Source organism: Sinohyriopsis cumingii, chromosome 3 (genome assembly GCF_028554795.1).
Source record: "Sinohyriopsis cumingii isolate HCF-2022 chromosome 3, ASM2855479v2, whole genome shotgun sequence".
In the NCBI taxonomy this organism is placed as follows: domain Eukaryota; kingdom Metazoa; phylum Mollusca; class Bivalvia; order Unionida; family Unionidae; genus Sinohyriopsis; species Sinohyriopsis cumingii.
Window position 1 is genome coordinate 12,089,616 of NC_142963.1, and position 14,932 is coordinate 12,104,547.

Consider the following 14,932-nt stretch of genomic DNA (forward strand, 5'->3'; position numbering starts at 1 on the left):
ATCTACATATTCATTGCAACATTCTCAGTGTCTTGACTTTACAGGCAAGTTAATCAGTGTAGGCAAAATTTTCTATCGAGACAGAAGAATGGGAGATAAGTTCAAACTCAATATTACAATGTGAAATAACTGTTGCAGCAGAGACGCTGTCATTGCATGCATTAATATACACGATGTACGAATCGATAAAGCGTGCTTTATTTGTCTAATACTATAGAGTCATCTGTATATTTCTAAAAACAAATAAAAACATAGATAAATGAATCTATTCAGGGAAATTCGGTGGTTAGTAACACTTAACTGATTATAGTGAAGAAAATATCTGATATAAAACTGGAATAAATTCTAACTCTCCAAATGGAGATTTTGTGCTCCACTGTAGCGGGCAATGTAAACAGCTCTTCCTTACAACAATGACTCTTTGTGAGAATAGATTATATTTACTGCAGAGACTGTGTGAGAATAGTTTACATTTTCTCCAATGACTCTGTGTGAGAATAGATTACATTTTCTACAAATATTCTGTGTGAGAATAGATCACATTTTCCACAAATATTCTGTGTGAGAATAGTTTGCATTTCAGTACTTTACGCACACTAAATTAGTAACGCTTGTACAAGATAAGAACTTTAAGTCAGTGATATAAATGTTTATTCCTGTTCAGAATTAAAACTGACAAAATTAAACTTCAGCAACTTAGATGGCTTGTTATCGCAAATCCCAACGCTTTTCAAATCACAAACTTTTCAAATCCCACGCTTTTCAAATCCAAACGCTGTCATACATAATGAAACAACACAATTTTAGAATAACTATCCAACGCTTTCAAATATAATGAAACAACACAATTTTAGGATAACTATTCAACGCTTTCACACATAATGAAACAACACAATTTTAGAATAACCATACAACGCTTTCACGCATAATGAAACAGCACAATTTTAGAATAACCATCCAACGCTTTCACACATAATGAAACAGCACAATTTTAGAATAACCATCCAACGCTTTCACATATAATGAAACTAGACAATTGTAGAATAACTATTCAACGCTTTCACACATAATGAAACAACACAATTTTATAATAACTATTCTACGCTTTCACACATAATGAAACAACACAATTGCAGAATAACCATCCAACGCTTTCAAACATAATGAAACAACACAATTTTAGAATAACTATTCAAAGCTTTCGCACATAATGAAACAGCACAATTTTAGAATAACCATTCAACGCTTTCACAAATAATCAAACAGCACAATTTTATAAAAACCTTTCAACGCTTTCACACATAATCAAACAACACAATTTTAGAATAACTATTCAACGCTTTCACACATAATAAAACAACACAATTGTAGAAAAATCATCCAACACTTTCACAAATAATGAAACATCAGAATTTTAGAATAACTATTCAGTGTTTTCACACATAATGAAACAACACAATTTTAGAATAACCATCCAACGCTTTCACACATAATGAAACAGCACAATTTTAGAATAACTATCCAAAGTTTCACACATAATCAAACAACACAATTTTAGAATAACCATCCAACGCTTTCACACATAATGAAACAGCACAATTTTAGAATAACCATCCAACGCTTTCACACATAATGAAACAACACAATTTTAGAATAACCATCAAACGCTTTCACACATACTGAAACAACACAATTGTAGAATAACTATTCAACGCTTTCACACATAATGAAACAACACAATTTTAGAATAACCATCCAACGCTTTCACACAATCAAACAACAAAATTTTAGAATAACTATTCAACGCTTTCAAACACAATGAAACAACACAATTTTAGAATAACTATTCAACGCTTTCATACATAATGAAACAGCACAATTTTAGAATAACAATCTACGCTTTCACACATAATGAAACAACACAATTGTATAATAACTATTCAACGCTTTCACACATAATGAAACAACACAATTTTAGAATAACCATCCAACGATTTCACACATAATGAAACAACACAATTTTAGAATAACTATTCAACGCTTTCACACATAATGAAACAAAACAATTTTAGAATAACCATCCAACGCTTTTTAGATAGTCCGTGTATTAATGATTTAGGAAAGTAAATTTGTGTCGCTATGTACAGTTATTAAGTTAACACCTAGGGTCCGTCCACAGGTGGTGAGGAGAAACCAAAAGGTCAGTGCTGGTTGCATAAATAATAAATGGCTTTACTTTGTAAAACCGATAAAGTATGTATAAGGCGATAGGGGTGGGTGAAATCTGGTTTTCAAGCAATGAGCCACGGTGTGGGCCCCACAAGGTAAGGGCATTAGCACAGGCATATAAACTAGGGGCAATGTTGGCTTTAGAATAAACTTACCTGTCTACCTGAGGGATACGTTCAATCACAAAACAATATATATCATAATAAATATGCGTTAAATTCAATAAAAAAAATATGTACAAATTAAGGAATGACATTCTTTCACTCTCTGATTCCCGCCACGCCCACGGCCCAGATGAGTGGGATTCATTTGATAATTAAAGCAATCCTCCCTCCCTAAATATTATGTGTAGAACGTTTCTCAAGATTGCTACTGGTAGATTTAGATTTCTTGGCTTGCACAAACACTCTAACATTGAGTTCAACGCCACCGCAACTGGCAACATCAGCACTGCGATGTCTCGCATATTTCAAAGAAATAGGCAAGATAAAAGGCAAGACAAAGCTGGCCAGATAGCTATATATTTGACCGTTTATTAGTCCCTCCCCCTCACCCAATAAATCTAGGACAGGCAAAGAAAAACAATTGTCTTTCTTGCAAATAGTTACCGTGTGGGCAAATATATTTCCTATTTCCAAGTTAGTCGATTCAATAAGCTTTTAACAGGGAATTGAGCAATAATATCACAGCGCTTAAAAAGAAAAAAAACGTAGGAATGTTAAAAAGATAGCTAAATACCAGGATACATACATGATGTGGACCAAGATACAGTTTTTCTGCTTCTGGTACTATGGGGATATGTTATTGTACCTGGATGTCAGATATCTTCCTTGAAAGACTTTGTTTGATTTAGAGTACCTTGATTTTAATCTCGATTCGATACACCGAAACTCATTTACATGCACAGGAATTTGTTTCCGTGGTACTATTGGCCAGGACTAAACGAGCTACCTGCTGATAATTTCACTAGTTCATTATATTGCAGATTGTAGCCTCCTGGTTTCAGAAACCTCTGAGTGGCGGGTTTATAAGTATAGTTTAGAAGGTATGTAAACATACAGGCAAGGGGTATGTGGATGAATCTCCAAGAAAATCATGCTTTTGAAACGTTTACAGGGCATAAGTCTAAGCATCTAACTGTAAAGAAAGCGTACACTAAATAACGGTCCTTCAACGTCATTGCCATGCGGAAATGTAGCCGTGTTCATTTTGGCCTCATATTCCCACTTTACTTTGGTCACTTTAGGAGATTTATGCTTTTCATGCCAAATAAAGATAGGGTGTGACTGTGAACAGTTTCTGAGTAGTGACTCAGGGCAACTCACTTAGGTGTAACGAGAGACCCAGAGAGCAGTGTTGGTTGCATTCACTAGATGGACTTTTAGATAAAATTATATATATATATAGGGAACCTCAACCGGTCCAAAGATATGATTCAGGGTCTTGACCCCTGAGTCTACGGAAAGAGGAAAATGACTCAGAGGCAATGACGGTTTCAAAACAAAATTGACTAACCTGTTTGCATATGGAAAAGCCCGACTATTAAAATAAACATAATACTACTTATTATATGATATATCAAATGTGCGTTACATTTAATGACAATATGTGGAAATTAGAGGTTATATTTGAAATCAACCCACCCAGCCCACCCCACCCCTCCCCACCCATCTACATACGCCCACCAAAGGTAATGCCTTCTCCTTAAACATTACGATTAGCCGATCCAATCACATTCCAACTGGTGGGTTTTGATCTCTGGACATCCACACAACCTTCAACATTAAATTGACGCCTTGCTATATCTCAAATTTTCGCTCTAGACGAGGAAGAAAAACAATCATTGATGATATATGCATTGACGCTTTCCTACCGTGGACTACTAGACAAGCACTCAAAAATAAAATCCTGTTTAATAACAATTAACATAAAGACAAAAACAATTGCCAAGTTATACGTTTCTATTCAACGGTTAATGAGGAAACAGCAAAACAATATCCAGGCTCCTAGACAAAATTGAAGAGATGATACATAGGTAAGTAATAGACGGGATACGTACCTTGTCGACCGAGATTTCCACACCTGTTATTATGATGATTTGCTCTTAAATCTGAACAAGCGGTATCTTCGCTATAGGTTCCTAGTTTTGATATTGTGTAACTTAGTTTGAAACTTAATACTCGAAACTTTATTCTGGCAGGTAATTTGTTTCCGGGGTAACACTTACCTGGATAGATCGAGCGACCAGCTGATGATTGTCACGAGTAAGTTATATTGCAGTTTTATCGTCCTGGTGTGATAAAAAAACATTTTGGAGTATGATATTCGTGAAGTTCAGTAATCAATAACATTTGGTATCGCGCGTGTTATGTACAGTAAATAAAAGCGAGAGGAGACAATAAAATACAAAGAAAACAGTTTAGATATAGACAGTAAACAGTTTAGATATAGAAAGTAAACAGTTTATGTTGTTGTTGTTGTTCTAGGTTTTAACGCCATTTTTCAGCACAAGATATGCTATACATGATAATTTAGTTTGTGTATTATCAAAATGTAAATGTATTAGGCTCCAAGGAATTTTATATTACAATATTAATCACAGGCTTTAGAAAAGTGTAAATACGCAGATCTTAATTTACGAATTAATTTATAGAAGGTTCTATAAGACCAAGATAGAACTGTATACCTGTAAATACAAACAAAGCTTATTTAAAAACGTCAATTGGTCCAGTTTCAAGCAAAATATTAAAAACAACAAAAAGCAGTGGCCATCCACCATATAGTGTTACCCATGTATCAACCGACCATTTATTTGACAACAAAGTCAAATTCATATAAAGGGAGCCAATATATTTGCACGATTTTGTGTTGTTCTTGTGTGTTTAATGCCATGTCAAATTCATATATAGGGAGCCAATATATTTGCATGATTTTGTGTTGTTCTTGTGGGTTTAATGTCGTGTCAAATTCATATAAAGGGAGCCACTATATTTGCATGACTTTGTGTTGTTCTTGTGGGTTTAATGTCATGTCAAATTCATATAAAGGGAGCCAATATATTTGCATGACTTTGTGTTGTTCTTGTGGGTTTAATGTCATGTCAAATTCATATAAAGGGAGTCACTATATTTGCATGACTTTGTGTTGTTCTTGTGGGTTTAATGTCATGTCAAATTCATATAAAGGGAGCCACTATATTTGCATGATTTTGTTTTTGTTCGTGTGGCTTTAATGTCATTATTCAGCACGTGATATATGGTGACCAGTATAACTGGTAGGGAAAGAACCAAAGGAAATCCCGGTAAAAACCACCGACCCACGGGAAGCAAATGGCAAGCTTTCTTTCAATCGACATTGACCAAATTTGAGACTCAAACCCATGATATGTTGGTGATCTGCAATAGCAAACACCTTCGACCACTCGGGCACATGGGGTCCCTGCGTCTTTTTCTCTTCCATTTTCTTTTTTCTCTTCTTTTAATGTTTGCATTTCTTTCATCTCCTCTTCTCCATTTTTATTGCTCATTTACCTCTCTTTCAACCTTCAATATCGTGATTGTGATATACTGGTAATTGTCTTGTTAAATCTTAATATTTCTAATGTCTTAATATGTTTTAATATCTTTTGTTATGTCTTATTTTGTCTTAATGTGCCTTAATATATTTTATTGTGTCTTAATAAGTCATATTGTGTTTTAATATCTTATTGTGTCTTAATATGACTTGCTGTATTTTAGTATGTCTTATTGTATCTTGTTATGTCTTATTGCGTCTTAATATGACTTGCTGTATTTTAGTATGTCTTATTATGTCTTGTTGTGTCTTGTTATGTCTTATTGTGTCTTAGTATGTCTTATTGTGTTTTAGTATGTCTTATTATGTTTTAATATCTTATTGTCTTAATATGACTTGCTGTATTTTAGTATGTCTTATTGTGTCTTGTTATGTCTTATTGTGTCTTAATATGACTTGCTGTATTTTAGTACGTCTTATTGTGTCTTGTTATGTCTTATTGTGTCTAAGTATGTCGTATTGTGTCTTGTTATGTCTTATTGTGTCTTAATGTCTTATTGTGTCTTGTTTTGTCTTATTGTGTCTTAATGTCGTATTGTGTCTTAATATCGTATTGTGTCTTAATGTCGTATTGTGTCTTAATGTGTTGTGTCTTAATATCGTATTGTGTCTTAATGTCGTATTGTGTCTTAATGTGTTGTGTCTTAATATCGTATTGTGCCTTAATATGTCTTATTGTGTCTTGTTATGTCTTATTATGTCTTCATATGTTTGATTTTATTTATCATCAATTTACATAATTATCTACATTGCATTGTTAGTTTTTGTGATCTCCGTTCATAAACGTTTGCCTTCGTTACCCTGACAGCCTACCAAGGTTTTGCTTGTTTGAATTTCAGCGCACCATGGATTTATAAACAACAGCGTAATGATAATGTTCTCGGAAAAACTGTAATACATATTCCACTTATTCAAAAGCAAAAGGTAAATAAAGGTAAATAATGTTTGGATATTCCTCAGCATGTACACAAAGATAGATAGAGAGAGATAGAGAGAGAGAGAGTGAGTGAGAGACAGAAAAACAGACAGACAGAAAAATAGGTTTATATGTACAGATGTAGACACGTAGATAAGTACGTGATCGGTGGACAGGCTGGTAAATTTTCTCTTATGTCTTTTCGTTGGATCTATATAATCAAACACATCTAAAAACTCACCAATTTCGCCGCTCAGAATTCTTTCAGTGGCAGGTAAAAAGGTATTGAAGGATGAAAAATATACATTCCAACAACAGGCAATGAAAATAGAACTAAATGAATGTTTATGATATTGACACCAGATATCCGTCTATATCAATTCATGTTTCCTTCAGGTTTACAACAACAACAACAACAAATAATGGTGTACTGAGGATGACAAAACGCAGCCGGACGGGAAGTCGAACAAAAGACTTCCCTAACCTAGGACCATGGACTCAACCACCTGCATTTACTTAGTCAACAATCCTATTTGGTTCCTGTGATAGCATTCAATAGGTTTGTAATTTTAGAATTCAAGGTTTCAGTTAAAAGATTGGGCAAAAAGAAGTCCATATAATATTTTCAAGTTGATTATCTCTATCTAGGATTGGAATAAAATGCGCAGACCGAATATTTTACCGTCCCTAACACTGATGGCATGTATCTGAAAACACAATGCAACTAGAACTTCCTTGTTACAACACACACACTTTGACAACAGACATGTTATTTTATCTTCCTTGATTGAATTATTTTGTTACAGAAAAATGTGTCACAACAATTTTAAACATCTCCATCACAATAACGCTGATGAATTACTACTATGACACCAAGGGAAACGATATTCCGTTTAGAAACAGTAATGACATTTGTATTAACAATCTTCTACATGCAAAGATAACATGTAGTTCAAACAGCAAGAGATATTAAAATATAAATGTCAATTACATGCAAAGATAACATGTAGTCAAAACAGCCAGAGATATTAAAATATAAACGTGAATTACGTACACTAAAATATGGCATAACTGTTTGAATTCATCACATTCACCTCCCCATCCGTATCCCACTCCCACTTTCCCCACAAGTATAGATATTGACCCGTTTCACTGGGGTTGTTGACAAAGACGGACACACAATTTGTGCAGGAATATAACTGCAATATATGCCATTTTTGTTTCATCTGAGGCCCCAGGTAGCAGAGCGGTCTAAGGCCCAGGGTGGTCAAGTGATCTAAGGCTTTCGCCTCACAGCTCGGCCAACGTGAGTATATGAAAAAGTCTGCCAGTAGCATCCCGTGGGTCGGTATTTCTTCCCGTGCTCTTCCTCCAATACATATAACGGACACCATGTATAGCCTATTATGTGCTGATAATTGGGGTTAAAACCAGACCAAACCTTGTTTCATTTAATTTGTTTGTGCAAAGTTGTTTCTGCAGAAAACGTATTTTTATACTATGAGCACGTGATAGTCAATACATGGTTTTATTGGCACTGGACAAATAAATTCAGTTTAAATTTTAACTCTATTTCCTGAAGTTCTCGCTGTCATAGAAACCCCCAATGTGGCACGTGTTTCTCGATACAAGGTCTTCATTGTGGATATAGACACTAGTTTAGATTCTCGTTATATCTGTTAACATTCAAATATTTCACTGCTAGCTTCTCAGAAGTGTACACGATGTTCAATGCATTTCTCGAAGTCCAAAAATAATTCAAGAATTAAAAACATAGAAGTCCCAGTAATAAGGGTCCTAATGAAACTGAGTTCGAATCCCGATGAAATCCAAAATGGAAGGTGATGACGTTTGCTGTGGTCTGCGTCGTATTCATGTGTCAACAGTTCTTTATTGAATCACAGAAAATAATATTCCAGTTTCAATTCTGTATAAATTTCGATAACTGTCTTTGTCCAAGAATTAATTTAGAGCACAAGTATTTCCAGGGAAAATAATCTCTTGGAATCCAAATAATTTGAAGAAAAATAAAATAATTAGCCCCAAAACTGGTCACAACATAAAACACTTGGACGTCTCCAGTCTTATAGCAAGAATGACTATTAGTTCTCAAAACATCAATAATAAATCTAGCTACAACATAAAACAAATACCAAGATGTCGATCAATCCTCCGGAAAAAGACCTAATTTATACATGTTATTTGACACGTACTCTAGATTTGACCTCATGCCACTTTATGAATCTTACTCTGAGAAAGAATTAAAAAAGTTGTTTACTGGAAATCATTACTGGTTCTGAATGAATGTCAGGAACTAGGTCAGCAATACATACAAAGTTTCTATTATTAGTAGTTTATACCTGAATTAAATTTCTGGACAATGTCAAACCCAGTAAAAAAAATTACAATACAATAACATTTAATGGAATAAAAAAATTAAAACTAACAGACAATTAAATCAAATCAAATATAAATCAAATTAAATATACATAGCACTTCCCCCATAAAGATACAGAAAGATTTATAAAATAAAGCTTTCTTTTTACCATAGATTAATTATATATGAGGTTTAAAATAATTAACATAAGAAGAACTCTTATGAATTGTACAAAGTGTACATGAAACAATATATCTATACACGGGAAAGAGCATCTGTTATTAAATTGTCTTTTCCTTTGATGTGCCTGATGTCAATATTATATTTCTCTAACAACAAACTCCACCTTAGTAGTCACTGATTTTTATTTTTCATCTTGCCAATGAAAGTAAAGGGCTGTGATTACTAAACAGAATAATCGAAACAGGAGCTGAACTAATGTAAACTTCAAAATGGTGTGATGCCAATATCAAAGCCAAACATCCCTTCTCAATTGTTAAATAATTTCTTTGGCATTTTTTTTTTTAATTCCTTAGAAAAATAGCACATTGGATGATCAGCACCATTTTTATCTTCTTGAATCAATACTGCTCCGAACCCAACATCACTTGCATCAACAGACAGTTTAAATGATGACTGAAATTTGGAGCTGGAAGAACTGGTGCACTCTTGACTATGGCTTTAACTTATAAAAAGCCTCCTGACATTTTTCAGTCCAAAGAAATTTCTTTTCATGCTCAATAAATTTGTCATGGGTTTAGCAATTATAGAAAAATTGGAACAACATTTCTGATAGTATCCAGCCATACCTCAAAATCGCATCAGTTGCTTTTTACTGACACGCACAGGGAATTCAGAGATAGCCTTGACCTTAGCATATATAGGTTTAACTAGTCCATGTCCCACGATATGGCCTAGAAATGTTACACAAGCACGGCATACCTAATTTTTGGATAAATTAATTGTCAGACTTGCATTAGTGAGTCTGTCAAAGGATTTTGCGAATTGTTGCTAAATGATCTGTCCAGGTGTCGTTGTAGATGATATTATCGATGTAAGCATTACAATTATCTAGACCAGAGATAACCATACTTATTAAACGTTGAAAAGTACTTGGCGAACCCTTCATCCCAAACGGCATCATTTTATATTAATAAAGTCCATATGGAGTCACAAATGCCGAAATTTCCTTTGCTCTTTCCGTCAGTGGAATTTGCCAAAATTTGGTGACATACTTGGCATTTCCGATTTTATCAATGCAGTCATCGATTCTTGGTAATGGAAATGAATTTGTTTTAGTCACACTGTTCCGCGTCTTCTAATCAGTGCACATAGGGAAGGTTTTATCTGGTTTCGGAACAACTATACATGGTGAACTCCAATCACTTTTAATGGGCTCTATGAAATCATTCTCCAGCAAATACTGAATTTCTTTTTGCAATTATTCCTGTTTGAGAGGATTCATTCTGTACGGGAGTTGTTTCACAGGTTTGGAATTTACAATTTCAACGCCATAGTGGAAGATTGTGTTTGTTCTTGTAGGAACATCTGGAAATAAGTGTTCATATTCAAGCAATAACTGTTTAAGTTTATTCCTTTCTTGTTGTTGCAAATGTACGTTTCTGGTCCATATTATTCATAATTTCTGAATTCCGAAGATTTGTTGTTCCAAAATCAGTAACAAACAAACAATTAAATTAAATCAAATATAAATTAAATCAGATATACGTAACGAGTTTACCACATGTTTCATGTTATTAAATATATTGCATTGTGCATAATCAGGGTCCTTCTTTAATTATTTAATATTTTGCCTGTTATTGTACTGGAAAAATCGATTGGTTTGAACATATTTTGTCAGGTATGATATGCTATAGCAAATGGACAGTGTATGTGAGTCATGCGCATTTAACACTTTAAAATAATTTCCTAATGCACTAGATGTTTTTATTGACAATATGAAGACTTGAAAATGTCATTAATAGCTGAACATACTCAATTGCACTCAGACTATCGTACTATTGGAAATTTAACTACACTATTTCGAATGACAAAATGCTCCTTTTGCATTACTGAAAACGCAGATTGATTGAAATGAATCCTCACTAGCCTAGCAGGTGATCTGGGCAGAATACAAGAACATCTAATCCTAACCCTAATAAACTGTAATATGTAAATATACAGGAACTTGTAATAAACTGTAGTCTGCAAATATACAAGATACACATCAAATTTATTTTTTGCGACGTTAGTAACTAAGGCTGGGCATATGCCATTTTTGTAACGGAACAAAGCCTCTAAATATATTGAACAGAGGTGAAATTCAAACCGATTACAACTCTCTTTAAAATGCGTCGCATACAATTTCGATTTATATATATGAAACTCATGCACACATTTGCTTTAACGGATTTCAAACAACAGGAATAATGTTAGTGTTTAAATGTTTTCATTGCTTTGATTGATGCCAGGTGAAAGTATATGTTATTAAACATGTGCTTGATAGATCTGAAATTGTTTATGAAATAGTTCATCCACATAGCATCATACGATAGTGAATAACTGAAACAGAAAGATAAAAACATTTTGACATATTGATGACATTTAAATCTATTGGACCTAATTACTGTAAAAATGGAGACACCACTACAATTGAACGTTTCAAGATTAATATCATCAGATATAAACAGACATCACTGACAAAAACGTATATATATTTATCAGTATAGATGAAACCTGGATGTCAGTTTCTGTGTAGAGGAAAGGATATGAGCCGCAGTATTTTCTGGACCTGCATGTGTTTGAATCATGTGCTTTCAATTCCGCACCAAAACGTGAGGTACTAATTTTAGTAATGAGTGTTCCAAACTCAAGACTGTTAAAGGACTAAAATTCCATCAATACAGCAATGTCTCTATTTTTTCACTTACAACTAGAATAAGCTCTCAACAGATTCTTTTTCCTAAAACATAACTACCATTATTAACCAATTCTGGTCAGCCAAACCCATATATACTCTATTTTATGTTTACAGGCTGGGTTCCCATTTTTCCATATTATTAGAACCGTGTGTCCTTCAGTGAATGCGCATATGAAAATGGCATAATCCTCTTTATTCAATTACCAATTCACCTATCCTTGGGTACTTTTCATTATTTCATTCATATAATATCGACTGCTTCGGATATGCTTTCTTTGAATTCTGCAGTTTGCACTGTAATTCCTACATGGATTTATCATGTTCTTATTTCTATTTTCAGTTCCATCTGGATCAGGTAAATAATGTAGATAGTTGCTTTTTTTCAAATTCTATATGTTTATTTAATATTCATCCAGTCAAAATTGCTGATTAATAATTTATGTTAGGGTTGTAGTTGAGGTCTAAGCCTCTGTCAGTTAATTTATTTAGTGTTTCATCTTTCTTTTCAACGTATGTCACTGTGTATGAAAGTAAACATAACTCATTACGTCTTCTTACAGATTTCTCGGTCATCTTTTACTTTTTACTTTCCATCTTCATTTCTTATCCTGATATTCAATCTGTTTGTGGTACCCTTTTGTAATTGTTTTTAACAAAGGTTAAGACTGTACGAAACAAAATCTCCGTTTAAAGTATTTTAAATAGCCAAAGCCTTACTAGAATCAAATAGTTACCATATAAAAAGTTTTATTTTCATTGATTTGATCAAAGTAAATGCATTTTTATTGTTATTATTTACGTTTCAGCAATGAGCACACTGTCTCAGATATATTAAAGGCCTGTATAGAGCTGTGATTAGCGGTAAACAACGTGCAACTGATAGTTGGAGTAATTTGAAGTTTCTAGTTGTGGCATGATTGAAAAGTGTACAAGGTGTTAATTATAAGCCAGCTTATAATATAGTGAAAATTAATTTACGTATTTATTGGGTTAATAAAATACAGGCTTTATGGTTATCCCAAGTGCAAGGAAGAGAAAAACAAAACTGAGTTTCACATAGCTAGCATCTAGAGTAAACCATACCTAAATGCATTACAATAGAAAAATCCAATATGACTTACCAATACAGAAACCAATACGTAAAGGTTCATGAGAGACAAAGATACTGCAATGAAGAAAACGTCAAAATAATTCACACGACAAGGCAAAGAAAAGTGAGACAAAACTTACAATAAGACACGATATTGAATCTCCTTGGTGCACCATCGATTTAATTCAACCGTTAAAGGCTAAAATACACAAACGCGTTAAAAATGTAAGTGAAAACAACCTTTATATTCATTATTCAGTTATATGTTTACCATGTGTGACCTTAAATAGCGAACATACCCTCATTGCTCACGTGCAAGGGGTATGATAGCCAGCGAAAGAGGTTGAACAAATTGTAAGTTTCCTTCGAGTAAAGAGATAGAATAGTATAACAGTTTAATTACCCGAAATAGGCAGCCTTGGATAGTGTGTCCTGTCTGTGTTCCCCTACAGCATAATAAGCAGACTTTCCTAAACCCAAAATAGGTACCCTCACTAATGAAATAATCTTGAATAGTGTAGTCCTGTCCGTGTGGCATAATGAGCAGACCTTCCTAAACCCAAAATAGTTAGCCTCATTAATGAAATAATCGTTAGTAGTGTGGTCCTATCCGTTTTCCCATATAACATAATAAGCAGACCTTCCTAAACCTTAAATAATTAGCCTCACCGATGAAAGAATCGTGAATAGTGTGGTCCTGTCCGTATGGCATAATAAGCATACTCTCCTAAAATTAGCATCGGCATGGCACGGCTTGACGGATGTATCACCAACAAAACATGTAGTACATAGTATTAATCAAGATTTCTCTCAAAATTTCTATTTTCTCCTTACTTTATGTTGCCTTTAGAAATTTCTATTTTCTCCTTACTTTATGTTGCCTTTAGAAATTTCTATTTTCTCCTCACTTTATGTTGCCTTTAGAAATTTCTATTTTCTCCTTACTTTATGCTGCCTTTAGAAATTTATATTTTCTCATTTCTTTATGTTGACTTTAGAAATTAGTATTTTAATATTAACAAAGTACCACTCAATGCAGAAATGGGAAATCCCAATCTGATTAATAAATTTCAAATGACAAAAATGTAATCGTGCTTTAATTCATTGACTGAATTGTATTCTATATATTATCTAAGTTTTAAATCTGAGGAAATTTGAAAATTAACTATGCTACATAGTTTGATGAGATAGACATTTTGGCATCTCTTGCAATACATTTTTGGTGGCATTTTGTTGATTTGATTCCTATCCAGTTTTTACTACTATTTCTTAAGTTAAATGTTTTACGGTTTATCTCTTCGTATGCTCCACCCATAATCACTTTCTCACTGTTCCCTTCCAATTTTACAGACTATAGCTTTTCCGTTCATCATCCAAGCATCCTTTTTTTAAACTGAACTTTGCTCATTTATATAATGAAATCACGTTTGCATGTGAGCTGGTGGATTTACACGGACGCTTTTATGAAGTAACATATATAAAGTATGTGAATAACTAATCTAAATCAAACTGGAAAAATCCATTCGAAAAGTCTCACGATAAAATAGGACTGAACTCTGTAGGTAAATACGTTATGATACAGACCGTATGAATGAAATATATATCAAATCCTGAGAAAGGTACAGTTGAATGTAAGATTAAAATAAATGGTGGTAAGTATTAAAACATTTTGTACCTTGTGCAATGTCATCAGTGATCCAGATTTATAACAAAAAAAAATTGAAAGAGAAAGATATTGCAAAATCATTATCCAGAACCGACTTCTAAGGTAACGGGCGAACTTTGACACAGATGAAAATAGACGTCTACTGTAACAGGAAAATTTTA

General features: G+C 33.6%; 1 protein-coding gene across 9 annotated transcripts in view; it reads right to left on the reverse strand.

The window, feature by feature from the left end:
• The window catches only part of LOC149802464 (uncharacterized), a 225,957-nt gene that overhangs the window by 90,985 nt on the left and 120,040 nt on the right, over window positions 1-14,932 (reverse strand). Inside the window, exon 2 of one of the 9 annotated variants that reach the window (XM_089951708.1) lies at window positions 13,137-13,180. The exons of 6 other annotated variants lie outside the window; for them this stretch is intronic. The gene's annotated coding sequence lies outside the window, so the exon portion shown is untranslated. Of the gene's footprint in view, window positions 1-4,288; window positions 4,419-4,456; window positions 4,481-13,136; window positions 13,181-14,932 lie in introns of those variants that run through there. 2 more of the 9 variants (XM_089951710.1, XM_089951703.1) reach the window with 2 other exon arrangements.